The sequence below is a fragment of the Zalophus californianus genome, chromosome 4 (genome assembly GCF_009762305.2).
Source record: "Zalophus californianus isolate mZalCal1 chromosome 4, mZalCal1.pri.v2, whole genome shotgun sequence".
In the NCBI taxonomy this organism is placed as follows: domain Eukaryota; kingdom Metazoa; phylum Chordata; class Mammalia; order Carnivora; family Otariidae; genus Zalophus; species Zalophus californianus.
The window spans coordinates 122794142-122810041 of NC_045598.1; the positions used below are offsets into that span (position 1 = coordinate 122794142).

The 15900-nt window shown below is 36.5% G+C and overlaps 1 protein-coding gene and 1 pseudogene across 3 annotated transcripts in view; one reads left to right on the forward strand and one right to left on the reverse strand.

Annotated features, from left to right (window-relative positions):
* NKAIN3 (sodium/potassium transporting ATPase interacting 3) overlaps positions 1-15900 on the forward strand; it is a 608438-nt gene that overhangs the window by 204481 nt on the left and 388057 nt on the right. The gene's annotated exons all lie outside the window — the stretch shown is intronic.
* The window catches only part of LOC118356939, a 107930-nt pseudogene that overhangs the window by 5233 nt on the left and 86797 nt on the right, over positions 1-15900 (reverse strand).

The following is a 15900-nucleotide window of genomic DNA, read 5'->3' on the forward strand; positions in this document are numbered from 1 at the left end:
ACAATAAATTATTAAAACATATGTCAAAATTAATTAATAAGACTTGTATTATTTTCTTTCTTTTTTCTTTTTTTAAATTGAAGTATAATTGACATACAATATTCTGTTGGTTTCAGGTGTACATGATAGTGATTCGATATTTTTAGACATTACAAAATGATCCCCATGATAAATCTAGTTACCATCTGTCACCATACAAAATTATCACTATATTACTGACTGCATTCCCCATGATGTACTTATTTATTTTATAACTGGAAGTTTGTACCTCTAATCCCCTTCACCCACATTTAATACATACCTTCTTTTTAATTGTGGTAAAATGTACCTAATATAAAATTTACCATTTTAGGCATTTTTAAATGTACACTTTGGTGGCATTAAATACACTCACATTATTGTTCAACCACTATCAACTTCCAGAAGTTTTTTGTCATCCCGAATTGAAGCTCTGAACCCTGTAAACAGTAACTCTCTATCCACTCCCCCAGCTCCTAGTAACCTCTACTCTACAATCAATACTTGTGAATTTGATTATTCTAGGTAATCTGGTTTATTCACTTAGCCTAATGTCTTTAAGGTCCATCCATGTTGTCGCATGTGTTGGAATTTTCTTCTTTTTTAAGGCCAAATAATATTCTATTGTGTGAATATACATATATATATATATATATATATATATACAGCCTTTTGTTTATCCATTCATCTGTTGACTTGGGTTGTTTCTACCTTTTGGCTATTGTTAGTAATGCTACTATAAACCTCAGTGTGAAAGGCTTTCTTTTTATGCATATGATTTGGATATCTAAAAAATATATCTTTTGGCGTTAGTGCAAATTGACAAGACATGAAAATAATGCTTTGTGTTACTAAGGTGCCATTCCTGGTAAGATTTTTGAAGTATTTTGTGAGTATCAATTATAGTTAAGATGACTATATAATTTATCATTCAAACCAGGATGACAACCGAAAATAGTATGATTAATATTACCCAGAGAAAATAGGCATTAATCAGGACTGCCTCAAGCAAACCAGGCCATGTAGTCCTCTCATCTTTTGAGAGGTAGTTGAATAGAATCTTTAGTTTCTATTACCAGTGGCTGGTAATATGAAATGGAATTATTTTGCTTAATCTCATTGGAAAGTGAGGTCTATTAGGAAGTATGGTTAGTGATGTTAAACCATTAAGATTCTATTTAGTGAAATAAAGTCTAATTCATCTATTTCCTTTGAGTTAACCACTTATAAATTCTTTGTTATTTGAGGAAGTGGTGATTATTAATAGAGTTGACATCAAACAGATATGTCTAGGTGTCTGTTGTTTTCCACTGCTAGCACTTTTGTCAATAGTCAACCCAAATACTCTCCATGAGAAAGGAATAACTGGACACAATATAAAATAATTTTGTGCTTTTGTTTTTTCTCATTCTCTGACATGGATACAGCCAACTGATGCACATAATAAAAGTCTAATAATTATTTCTAAAAGCAATGAATAATGTCTGTCTCTCATGATTTCTTCCTCCATTCATCAGAAGCAGAAATTCAGACATTCCAGTGATCCATTGATCCTTGTAGCCAATTTGGTTTCCCCCCTTTAAATGTCCAGGGTATAGGGAGGGAATCCTGATTATATCTATATGATGAGTCTTCCAAGTCAAATGGAAATAAGATAATCAAATCCAGCCATCTTTAATTCTTTGGTAGAATTACTGTGGGTTAATACTGTTTGTTGGAGGGATGGAAAGTATTAGGTGTTATTTTTCCTAATGAAAGGAAATAATCTTGATAAGTTAACATAAGGGTAAAACCTAGATTTCTCAAAATTTTTAATTTCAGAATCTAATTAAGACATGAAGTTTTATAAATTTTATTTCGTATAGAAACCATTATTGGATAAAGATAGGAGAAAGTTGTGAATTGCTTTTTTTAATCTATTAATAAGTGGATAAACTTGTAATTAATAAATTGCTTATTATATATGATAGTTATTATATATAAAACAATATAACTATCTTTTCTCTGTGACATGCCACATTTACATCTAGGGTGAGTTTTTTTAATAAAATTTTTTTCACAAAAACAAAGGACACCCTATAGTCAAGTTCTGCTAAGTCACTCATATTTCAAGATGATCTCTAAATAACATTATTTTTAGAAAACCAGTTTAAGCAGCTTTCCAAGTATTACTCAAGTAAATATTTGCGTATCATGGTTATTTTATATTGGGACATACATAATATTATTAACTTTCTTAGAAGTTTTTATTTTATAAATACTTCAAGTTATTGTTTGACCTAATCTCCAAATTAGTCCTTTTTTATGAAAATTAACTGAAATATTTAATGGTGCAAACCATAATTTCATCTGAATATAAGTGAATGCACATGTTTCCAATGAGTTATCTGTTATCACAAATAGCAACAAGGACCTTAGAGTTATGTTAGAAAACTGTATAGCTGGAATTGAACTCTGCAGTCTCACTTGCTCTCAAGAGAACATCAATCTTCGCAAATCAGTGTCACAAACTCCAAAAGACCAGGGGAGGAGGAGCGAGGGGTGTGCAGAGTGGTAAACACAGGGGCCAGTACACAGGTGATGGACAGAAATACAGCTCTCAAGGAAAGCAAAATCAGACGCTTTATTACAGCTAAGGACAAGGAAGAGCATACGGCTTTCAAAAACTGACTTTTCTGCCAGTCCCATACAAGTCTTAGCAAAGAGATGTGCGGCAAGTCAACTGACTTAAAAGGACATTTTCAGGACATCTACATTTTCAGATCATTTCACCTACAAACGGTAGACATTTTCCTTTGAGGTTCAGCAGTGGAGTTAGCGTAGTCCAGAAGCTCAACGTTGGATTTGCAAATACAGTTTATTTTACAGAAATTCCGCATTATGAACAGCAAGCACCTCCCATCCTTCTCCTCCCCCCTCCCCACCGAGTCTGGCTGGGTGCAGACCATTCTCTGCAGAGAGGGAGCAGTGATGTGGCCCTGCTGCTTTGGAGGGAGAGTCAAGAGCCCACCAAGAAAGAGGATGTGGATGAGGATGGCACAAAGGAATGGTAGAACAGGGCTGGCTCCATTGAACTGGTCCCGTGCTGGCTGTGTATGTGCCGGGCAGGCAGGGCGTGGTGCAGGCAGGTGGGCTTTGATGGTAAGGTTATAGAGGGATCATTTGGTAGAGGCACTGTTTCGGGTCCACTAATTTGCAGCACATTCTTGTCTAGTTCCTTCCGTCCTAGTGCCAATTCTGCCAGGAAGTCATCTTCATCCAATTCTTCTCTAAATCCTCCAGGTTTTGAAATAGCTGTGAAATCTCCTCTGCAGGTTCCTGCTGGTCAGCAATGCCCTGCATTAACTCTTCAACTTTATCAATGTCTGTGTTGTCATAGGCAGCCTTCGTTGGCCTTAGCGGAATAGTCCATGTTCTTGAGCACCCCAGTGTCACTCCTGACGCTCTCCAGGGTCTCTCCCCGAAATTCAATGGTTGTAGTGTGCCCTTGATCTCCGCCAGCTGCTTTTCACACCTCTTCTCGTGCTCTAGCACCCAAAGGGCTGCACGCTTGTTTTTGGCACTGTTTCTTGGCAGCGATCGGCTCCCCCTGAGTCTTTATCTCTAGGAGTTCCTGCTTACTTAGCCCAAATTATCCCTTTTTAAATAAGTTGTCCTATGGATTCATGAGGCTTTATTGATAAAGGACAAATACGTATGTAAATGCTTTCCTCACTTGTTCATACACTCAAAGCATTTTTGGAAATTATGGAGTGAACTCACTCTGTATGTCTCTGTCTCTCTGTCTCTGTCTCTCTCTGTCTCTTTCTCCATATATATTTTTTTTCATATTGCTTACTTATTTATATATATAATGTGTTATATATAATGTAATATGTACATTTTCTCAATTTCTAAAATTTCTCAATCAATTTCTAAATCAAACTTAAGGCTACCAAAAGCCATTTATGTAACACAGATAGGATGACAATTTGACTATTGAGAAAGACAGTTGAAGAGAATAGAACAGTTTTTAAAACTCAACTTGTAAGTAAGTGACTGAGTTGTGCAATGATCCAGCCCTTCGTGCATATACTAAAATGAGATTATTTTTCTCAAAACTGGTGATGGTCTTTGAAGTCAATTTAATAAATATAAAATTATCAAAGATGAACTGGCCCTAAAATTTGATGTATAAAAACAAACAAACAAAACCAGATTGTCATCTAAAATAAAATATCATTTAACTTTCTTTGCCTGAGTTACCAGATACTATTTTGGAAAATCAAAGCTAGTGGGGATCATGTATTCACTGACAGCCTATATACTAGAATTTTGTAAAGTTTACCTATAATGATTTCCATTTTGCAGATGAGAAGCTGGTTCAGAGAGGTTCAATAACTTACTCAAGGTCAGGGTCTCTTAAGTGGGGGAGGCAGAACTTGATCGTTGTTGGTTTGACCTTGGCACTCATAGTGTTTGCTCTACCTCATAGTGTCTACTTAGAAGGATGGGAAAAGTTCTTTAAGAAGCCCAAACTTAAAAAAAAAAGTTTCTGTCCAAGATTTTGAGGCAGCATGGTATGCTGGGAAAGGAACAAAACAAAACACATGATCACAGGAATCAGAAGAGCTTGTCTAACTTGAGTTTTGCTGATTATTAGCAGGATCGATGACTTTCCCTCTCTGAACATGAGCACTTAGGAATAGTACTGTTTGTCCAGCCTCCCTAGGTGAATCTCATATAAGAAAGCATCAGATAAGAAAATGTCCAATTATAGCATTTTCAAAATTATGAGGACTTTCAAAGGTAAGGAGCTAGTGGATCTTCTTGTAAATAGAACTTACAGCAGCACTCTAAAAAATGAATGATTGTTGGTATCTTCCTTACCATGACCTATTTCATCATGGAACAAAATGTCTAGTAGGTCATATCTGAGCTCTCAATGGCGATGGATCATGACCATCTCAATATATAGTATTTAGGCTTTGTGAAAGATCTTATTAATTTTTTTTTACTTTATTAAAAGTCCACAGTTCCTCATCTGAAATGCTTAGGGTGAGATGTGTTTCAGAATTCAGAACTTTTCAGGTTTTAGAACTGTGACACATAGACTATAAATTTTGTAAAACCCTGAGACAGAACTCCATAATTAACACGTTAGTGTTTCCGCAGAGTAATATGCCAGAATTCTCGCAAGTTGGATAAAGGCTGTAAATAGTTTTCTTGCTAGGTCAGGTCGGGTTGTGCTGCCAAATGAAGGAGTGCTAAAATCATGAAAAACTTCATTTTCAGATTTCAGATATGTGGATGATGAATTAAAAGCCTATACTAATGTTTACTTTTAGAATTATAAAAACAATACCAATACATTTTAGAAGTTTTAGAAAATGAAAAAAGAAGGCAGAGGGGTGCCTGGCTGGCTCAATAGGTAGAGCATGTGGCTCTTGACCTCGGGGTTGTGAGTTTGAGCCCCACGTTGGGTGTAGAGATTACTTAAAAATGTTTTAAGAAATCTTAAAAAAAAAGAAAATGCAGAAAATTAAAGAAAAAGCCACTCACAATTGAAAGTCGTCTATTTGCCCATGTCTATCCTTTTACACAACTAAAATTGTACAATACATGTCATGGTATAGTTCACTTTATTCTTTTAATATGGATATTTTTAAGGGTATTTTTATTTTTTTATTTTTTTAAAGATTTTATTTATTCATTTGAGAGAGAGAATGAGAGAGAGAGAGTACATGAGAGGGGGGAAGGTCAGAGGGAGAAGCAGACTCCCTGCTGAGCAGGGAGCCCGATGCGGGACTCGATCCCAGGACCCCAGGATCATGACCTGAGCCGAAGGCAGCTGCTCAACCAACTGAGCCACCCAGGCGCCCCCAGGGTATTTTTTAAAACAAACAGAAAAACGGAAGAGAAAGGACAGCAGAGCTAGAAGAGGCGGCTCTGCAAGTCAATGACAGAACATGTAGGAGGCGATTGTTGTACGAATCCCGGAGTTCTTTGTGAAGAAGAGCCATTGAACTAGAGTCTAGATCGATTTTTAATGTCATAAGGTATATGATACAGTATGGATTTTTTTAAATGCACGGAAAATCTTCAAACTCCATTTAAAGCATCTTTCCAGCTTGCTTTCTCTCTTTGGTTCTGTTGCCAAGGAGAACACAGTTCCTGGTTGGAGCATACAGTGTCTTATCAATGTCTGTTGAAGAAGCAAAGGTTATCTTAGGATTTTCAAACTATGTGATCTTTTTTCTTTTATAGGGTTTCTATTTGCTAACTCAAATGTTTACCATGAGAAAATGTCTACAGTGTGATCTTTGGAAGGAACTCTGAATATTTAAAGCACACCAGAAATCTCGAATGCTTTTCTTATCTGGGGTTGGACAGCTTCATTTAAGTGAAAAAACAACTGGCCTTTGGAAGGAGGACTTAAAAAGTTCCGGGATCCACTAGTCTGCATACTTTTCCAGGATTGCACAGTATTGTGTTTACAAATACTTTTTTTGTGATTCTAAGTGAATGAAACAAGCCTAAGTTGAGAAACCAGGCTTCCTCTATCTATAGTCTATTAAATGTGTCAGCCTTCTAGAACATCAACCCACTGTATTTCTCTCTATATCTGTATTTGACTGGACGCATTAACAAATGAGGAAGGCATAAAATATTTAGAACCCATGAAGCACTCAGGACTGTCAAAGTGATCTATTTCACATACATGGCTGTATGCTGGGGCTTTTAGGTAAGATTTGTCCATTTATGTCAAATATAGCTACAGTTGGTGTTTTCTCCGATTTCATTGAGTTCTATCATAAAGCTAACAATAAACTTTGAAATGCCATTAAGTTCTGGGTTTTTTCCCCCCCTTTCTTTTCCAGCCTTTGGGTCATGTGTACATGATCGAGAGAGGTAGAATTCTGTCTTCAGAATGAGTGAGTTTTAAGTATGGAAATACTGAGAGGTATGTTTATAGTTTAGAAAAAGAACAGTTCCCAAGCGTCCCCCATTTACTCCCTTTACTTCTTGATGAGTTTATGCCTTATTGAATTGTCAGAAAAAAACTTGTCTTTATTGAAATTTAATAAGCCACATTAAAACAGTACATGACATAGACCACAAGGAAAGCTACCACATGTGGTCCTTCCCTACTGGGTTTGTGATCTGTCAGTAGTGGATATAAGTGAGTCTTAGCGAGAAGATAAATGTGTATCCACAATATCTCAAACCAGAGCCTCAGAGAAAAGCAAAATGATATATTTTTAATTTCAATAGTTCTTTGTACTGAGGTTACTAGTGAGTTTTAATGCCCATTTATTGTTGCCTGTACCTTGGAGGGGGGGTGGTAATTATAATGTGCATTTGATGACTGATTTGCTATTCTCAATCTTTATTTCAATCATTTCTTGCCATCACCTTGCCGTCTTTTGTTAATTCATGCAGAATGTTGTAACCTTACAGATCAAAAACTGAGGATAAAAACTTACTCTCATGTGTCAATTTGTACTTTAAGAATTCCAGTCATTCTGCAAAGTCACTGTCTTCATCAATCAGATAACCAGGTTTTAGTGTTATTAGAGATAGCATTACAATTTTTAGTTTGAACAGAGATCTTTTTGCTGCTCTAATGGTTGAGTGAGCTAATGAAAGTTCTAGCATGCCTTCACTGTTAGCTAGAACCTTATTTAAGGACTGGTAAGAACACAAGAAAAAAAAAACCATCTAGATGTGTTAACATCATCTGAATGATGTTTGAAGGGAATGATGTTTGAATTAACCTGAATCCTAATCTCCAACATTTAAAGCAAATAAATGGCTACTTATTTTTAATATGGTGTTAACATCTACATTGTTTTAGAAGTGTTCAGTAATGTGAACCAAGGATGATGCTTGGTGTCAGAGGATAGGTAAGGTAGGCAAGAAGGACACAGACAAAAAGTATGGCTTTCTCAGACCCAGAAGAATTTACGGGAACAAGTGCTGGCATCCTGCCCCAGTTACTTCTCAAACATCTTAAATATTCTACAACAGGCTAATAGTTGCCTTAGGACTGCTCCCCCAAAGCAAATGCCACTTAATCAATACAATGATAATAATTATAACACACACACACACACACACATGTGTGTGTGTGTGTGTTAGGGGCTTGCTATGCACAGGCATTGCATTACACACTTTTTTTTATGTTCAAATAGCCAACATATAGTACATCATTAGTTTCTGATGTAGTGTTCAATGACTCACTGGTTGCATATAACACCCAGTGCTCATCACAACACGTGCCCTCCTTAATACCCATCATCCTGTTACCTCATTCCCCTAACCCCCTCCCCTCTGAAACCCTCAGTACACACTTTAAATAATGACTAATCCCACCTTTAAAACAACCCAACGAGGGGATGCTGTTATTATCCTCACTTTACCAGTGAAGAACTGAGGCTCAGAAAGGTTGAGTTAGCCTGTCTAGGTCACACAGCAAGTGAACTGCAGAGCCAGGAGATGGAACCCAGGCAGTGTGGCTCCAGAGTCTTGGCTACTCATCTCTGCCATGTTCTCTTTTCATATATCTACAACATAGCTCAGGATCAGAAACTAGAACCTTGAATCCCCGCAGAAGAAATTTTGATCCAATTCTTAAATAATTAAAGTTATTTGGAAGAAGGTCATATTATTTTGGTGTGATAATACTTTGAAAGCATGTCACTACAACCATGTATAAGAGTAAGGAGGAGATGATTAATTAATTTATTAATTTAAGTTCTTTAAATTAGTTCGGATTACATTTGTTTGAAGAAGAGGCAGCTGTCATTCATGGCTCTGGTTACAGTACTTTTAAAGCAGCATATACGTATCATAAAATACAATTAACTAAAAATCAAGTGCTCACCATTGGATGTGCTCATCCTCACCTCTCCTTTGAAAACAGTCCCAGATGCTGAAAAAATCCAGTGGCCATTCCAACATGAATATCACAGAGAGCAATGTGATGAGCCTCAGAGGATTCCCCAAATCAATCTGTAACGATTTAGATAGTTATCCAAATCATGCATAATATATGATTATAGATTTATAGATTAGGTAGATAGATAGACAATTTATGTAGGAATAGGCTCCAGTTCTCCGAAGTACATGTTTTCTTATGAGATTTTTTAGAAGACAAGCAAACTGAAATTTGCCGTGTATTTTCTAAGTAACGTACATTGCTACTCTCTGAAGGAAACAAATATTTCTAAACAGTATTTGAAAAAGACATTGAGTTCTCTGTATTTTCCTCACCAATCTCATCCTGAGCACATTATTTACACACACACACACACACACACACACACACACACACACACACACACTCACTCACTCACTCTCATATACATTTCAAGACCCAGAATAACATTAGCAATTCCCTTTTTCTCCAAAGTGGTAGGTATTAGATATTTCAACTGGCCTTTGACCCTAGGTCACCACTTGTATCTGATAATTTACAAAGAAAGGTAAAAACAAAGTTCTCTCTTCAAAGGGCTTCATTTTAAGCTTCAGATGCCAAAATAATTGCCATGATTAGCAAAACCTTTGAATGTAAAGAATGCTCTTTTTTCCTAACTTGTGATATAATTTAAAAGAAAAAAAGTATTTGATTCTTTACAGTAAAAACAAACAAACAAACAAAAAACACTTAAGGGTAGGCAGGAAGTTAAGTAGAAGTTATTGAGTTCGCAAAACAAAAATTGGTTTCAAACAAATGTCAAAGTGATGCATGATAAAATCCCAACATCCTTGTCATCCCTGTCATCCATTTTTCTGCACTGATTATTACTCTTAGTTCTAAGAGTAATAGAACTATTAAGCTATTCCATTAAGCTATCCAACTAATAAAGCTATTCCAAATAGCAGTTAACTTAGCTAGCTGGACAACTCATCCAGAATATGCAAAGGGGTAGTAAACACCAGGTGAGTAATCTGTTTCTAGATTCATGCTGTTTCGTAGATATTTGATTGGAAGATCTATGCTAAAATCTGCCATAAAAACATTTTATAGAATCATAAGAACTGATTGTTCCAAAGAGTGGAAATAGATAACATCATTTGTAGTCAAGTTTGAGACTTTTAAAAATCTGTTATTTTTTAATCTTTTGGTTAGTCTCCTAATTATCAAAGGGTTTCTTTTCTATACATTATGGAGATGGTGATAGGAAATTAATCTAAGCTTAATTAAGCAGTATTCAGATTCATTGGACATTAAAGCTAGAAGCAACCTACAAAGCTTCAGAATTGACATCTCAATTGCTAGGCAAAATATCTGAGACCAGAAGAACTAAAGCAGCCTGAAGATTACACACTTAGTTTAGTAGAACACTACCTATTAATCAGCAAACTACTTTTTGCTTACCTATTTATTTTCTAGGATACCTTGATTAGCAGTTAAGAACTCTGAAGACCACAACATGATCCACTCATTACAGTAATGCAACTCATTCACCATACTCAGGAAAATACAGCACAAAAACACAAAAGGGGACATCCATGTCCCAGAAGGATGAAGTTGGAAGAAATTATGGGCGATGTCCACAGGGAATATGATTACACATTCAGTAGTCTTTATATTGATTTAAAATTGCTAGCTTGTTAGCAGGAAATAGTTTAACTTGAGGATTTCCTTTTCACTGTTCTTCATTGTTTTTAACATATGGAGAATTTTAAGAAATGGAAGGGATCAAACTTCTTTCTACCTATATGAGGACCCTGTTCCTGATATGCACATTGGTCATCTGAACAGGGCACTTAACTAATTGAACTAGGTGGATTCCTCTGGAAGTTTTCCTCAGGATAGTTTATACTTTTACCTGGAGAAGGATGGTATAATTCTAGAAAGCAGCAGTTACTGTGAACTGTATGCATAAATTTTGATTTACCTCAGCTTTAGTATGACTGTTTTCCATTCTGCTGTGTGATTTCTGAGTTATTTCAATCTTGGCCAAATTAAAAGAATCATAAGTTGGATCAAGATAATAAATCATCCTAATGTACATTGCCTTCACTGAAACAATTCTTGGAGTTTTACATAAAAATCAAGGCACTCCCTTTTTTTAAGATTTTATTTATTTATTTGAGAGAGAGAGAGAGAGAGAGAGCATGGGATGGGGGAGGGGCAGAGAAAGAGGGAGTGGGAGAAGCAGACTTCCCACTGAGCAGGGAACCGACTGCAGGGCTGGATCCCAGGACTCCAGAATCATGACCTGAACCGAAGACAGATGCTTATCTGATTGAGCCACCCAGGCGCCCCGCAAGGCGCTACTTTTAAAGGATTGAATAGTGTCCATGACCTTCTGCTTTGTAACACACATCACATTTTTAATTAACCGGTTTAAAACATTTGCCTTTCTTAGTAGACTTTAAGCTCCACAAGTGCAGGTACTATGTTGTTCTGTCCATTAGCATATCCTTAATACCTGGCATGTGGTATGTACTCAATTAATATATATTAAATGAATAAAGGTGGCAACCAAAATCAGGAAAGTTGAGGAAACCATGCACATGGGAAATGTTTGAATTGGGATTGTTTTTTTGTTTTGTTTTGTTTATTTAAATTCATTTAATTAACACATAGTGTGTTATTAGTTTCAGAGGTAGGGTTCAGTGATTCATCAGTTGCATATAACACCCAGCGCTCACCACAGCATGTGCCCTCCTTAATACCCATCACCCAGCTATACCATCCCCCCACCTACCTCCCCTCCAGCAACCCTGCTTGTTTCCCATAGTTAAGACTCTTATGGTTTGTCCCTCTCTGATTTCCTCTTATTTTATTTTTCCCTTCCTTCCCCTATGATCCTCTGCCTTGTTTCTTAAATTTCACATATGAGTGAAATCATATGATATTTGTCTTTCTCAGATTAACTTATTTTGCTTAGTATAATACCCCCTAGTTCCATCCATGTCATTGCAAATGGTAAGATTTCATTTTCTGATGGCTGAGTAATATTCCGTCACACACACACACACATACACACACACACACACACACACATACACACACACACACACACCCCACATCTTCTTTATCCATTTATCTGTCGACAGACATCTAGGCTTTTTCTATAGTTTGGCTATTGTGAACATTGCTACTATAAACATTGGGGTGCAGGTGCCCCCTCAGATCACTGTGTTTGTATCCTTTGGGTAAATACCTAGTAGTGCAATTGTTGGGTCATAAGGTAGTTCTTTTTTACCTTTTTGAGGAACCTCCATACTGTTTTCCAGAGTAGCTGCACCAGCTTGCATTCCCACCAGCAGTGTAGGAGGTTCCCCTTTCTCTGCATCCTCCCCAACATTTGTTTCCTGACTTGTTAATTTTAGCCATTCTGACCAGTGTGAGGTGGTATCTCATTGAGGTTTTGATTTGGATTTCCAAATCATTGACCATTTGTATGTCTTCTTTGGAGAAAGGTCTTTTTGTGTCTTCTGCCCATTTCTTGATGGATTTTTTGTTTTTTGGCTGTTGAGTTTGGTAAGTTCTTTATAGATCTTGAATACTAGCCCTTTATCTGATAAGACATTTGCAAATATCTTCTCCCACTCTGTCAGTTGTCTTTTGGTTTTGTCAACTGTTTCCTTTGCTGTGCAAAAGCTTTTTATCTTGATGAAATCCCAATAGTTCATTTTTGCTTTTGTTTCCCTTGCCTTTGGTCACGTGTCTAGCAAGAAGTTGCTGTGGCCAAGGTCGAAGAGGTTGCTGCCTGTGTTATCCTCTTGGATTTTGATGGATTCCTGTCTCACATTTGGGTCTTTCATCAATTTTGAGTTTATTTTTGTGTATGGTGTAAGAAAATGGTCCAGTTTCATTTTTCTACATGTGGCTGTCCAGTTTTCCCAACACCATTTGTTGAAGAAACTGTCTTTTTTCCATTGGATATTCTTTCCTACTTTGTTGAAGATTGGGATCGTTTATGGAGATAAGACTATGTTAGAGATAAGAAAGTCATCTTCAAATATTTGGAAGGTCCTTAAACAGAACAGATATTTTTTTAATTTTGTATTACTTAGGGGATAACATGGAGTTCTGGTGCTACTAATAAATGTTTTGGTTCAGGAGGACTTAAAATTAAAATAGAACATTCACACATGGACAGAGAGAAGCTATCTTGCAAAGTATCAAGTTCTTTGCCACTAGTATTTTCCAAGATGAGATAATCCACTTGCAGTGATGGGTGATAGAACAGACTCTTTCAACCTGGTGTCAGGTAGACATGCTGACTTCTAAATAATCCTCTCCATCTATGATCGTGTGGACTTTTTGGGGGGATAGGGTGGTTCATGTGATTCTTTTTTGTTTGACTTCAGCTTTATTGAGATATATGATTGTATGGCATTAATGTGATTGAGCACACAATGATTTCCACTTGTGGTTTGTAACTCTTATTTTTCTTCTTTTCAAGACATTTCTTAATTTCATTTGAAAATCTATTTTCCCATTTTTCTAGCTGTGAGTTCTTTTTTCTAGGTTGATAATGACTGATAAAAAAAATTCAGTAAGTCATGATTTAAGCACAGTTTACCATTGATTCAAATTTACACCAATAGTTCTTACTGTATTAAATTAGGCATATGTGGATATAATTAGAAACCATTTGAGTCTGTCATATATCATAAATTACTTTTTCTTACCATGGCCATTAGCACCTGCTTATACTCAATTTTTTTTTTCAAGGAGGATTTATTCAAGTCTTTTTCAAGTGGATAAAATAGGCATGTATCCAAATTAGCTAAGCCACTACACTGTAATAGGCTCACTATTGATCACCTACAGATTTCTTGTCTCTTTTGTTTGGATTGTGTCTACAGGTAGGTCCCAGAGGGGAATGGTTAGTGTATTAGTCTAGTTTTATCTGGTCTTCAAATGCTCTAGTTCTACATGAAACAAAAATAACAGCACTACAATAGACAACTCAAAGCATATCATCATCTTCCTGTCTGAGTATTTGCAAGCCTGACTCTGTCAAGATTAATCTCTCCGTGTTATTCAGCTGCTTAGTTGAGGCCGCTGCTTCTGAAAGAGCCACGTCTTAAATTCAGCCATTTGACTGGATTATTTCCTCCTAATGCTATCTCTACAAAGACTTACCTGCTAAACCTACGGAGTAAGAAAAATTATAGAGAGGGTGTGTGTGTAAGTGTACATGTTAAATGGATTATTGTTTATAAAAAAGGAATGAAGCATTTTAAAAATACAAACATGTCAAAACACCTGCCCACAGAAAGGAGACTGGAGAGTGATGTGTGGTTGGGCTTGGAAGTTATTGACCCAACTCTTTGATGGTGTGAATAATGGCTGTTGATAATTTAGCTCCAGATCCTGAATCAGCTAGCACTATGAAAGACAGGACGAGAGCATGTCCTGCTGGTCATCTTGATTTGGAAAAGCAGCTGAGACAGATGGTTTTCCAAGTCTTTGCCTTTGTTGAACAATATGCATTTGTCAGATGGAAGGTCTTCTATTTTTTTTAAAGATTTTATTTATTTATTTGAGAGAGAGAGAATGAGAGAGAGAGAACACGAGAGGGAAGAGGGTCAGAGGGAGAAGCAGACTCCCCGCCGAGCAGGGAGCCTGATGTGGGACTCGATCCCGGGACTCCAGGATCATGACCTGAGCCGAAGGCAGTCGCTTAACCAACTGAGCCACCCAGGCGCCCCTAGATGGGAGGTCTTCTAAAACATTGACCATCCATTTGACAACTAGCTTCTTCCCAGAGCATATGTACTCCATATGCCCGCTTTGCAAACCTTGGTTCATAACATTTTCTTTTCACAGAATGACCTTTCTCATATCACAGGGTACTCAAAACATTCTAGTCATCCCCACTGTTTAAAGGCTGCTTCTTCCAGCTACAGATGTTCTCAAAGTTCCCACTGAATTTTGTAGGCTCAACTGGTACAGCATTTCTCATATTTGGTCTCTTATGAAATCTTGTTTGCTCTTCCTTTCTGTCTCCTTTTACATTTTGAGCTCCTTAAACAGAGGGCTGGCATTGCTATTCAGTTTGTTATTTCTACTCAGAGCTAATAAATGTTTCTGTGTAGGAAGAAACAACAAAATGTGCAATGAAAGTAAGTTTGGTCTATTAAAACTGAGTTTAATAGAATCCAGCAATTTTTTAATCTATTTTAGGCACAGTACAAGGCTTATTAGCAACTAGCATTGATGTTACCTTGGTAAATGTTTAAAAACAATGTAATTCATCTTGCAATGCATAGCTACTTAGCAGAAATACAAAAATCCCTAGTATGTTTTACATTAGATTATTGTATATCTTCTGTCATAGAAGTTAGCAGACATATCCTAAAATGCACCAAGGGTCTGCTGAATACAGATTTGGTATTAAAACTCAGCCCTTGAACTGAATTTTGTGGTATTTAAAAACTATGGAAAACTATATTAACTCTTGGCAATTTGCTCATTTTCCTTGCCCTGAAAGCTGAATCTTTGTCACTCACTGCTTTCCTTTTATATATAATCTTTCCCGTGCCTGTGTGTATTTGTAGACATATATCTCCATATTCCAGGACAAAAAGCAAGACACTAACAATGGGAAACTGAGTGAGGGATTTACAGGAACTCTCTATCCTATCTTTGCAACCCTCCTGTACACCTTCAGTTATTCCAAAATTAAGTTTGTTAAAAAATAAGTAAGTGAAAGGTGCAGAGTTTAGAAGGTATTCTCAAATTAAAACTCAGAAAACTGGGGCATCGATCAATTTCTTTTAGATCATGAAGTCAGCAGAATTACTCTTGATAATAGCATATTTTATCAAATAATTATTAATGTATCATCCCTCTAGGTGTAAATATACATGTATGTGTGTGTGTTTGGATTCACATAGAAGCAAGTTAAAAAGAGCACAATTAATATT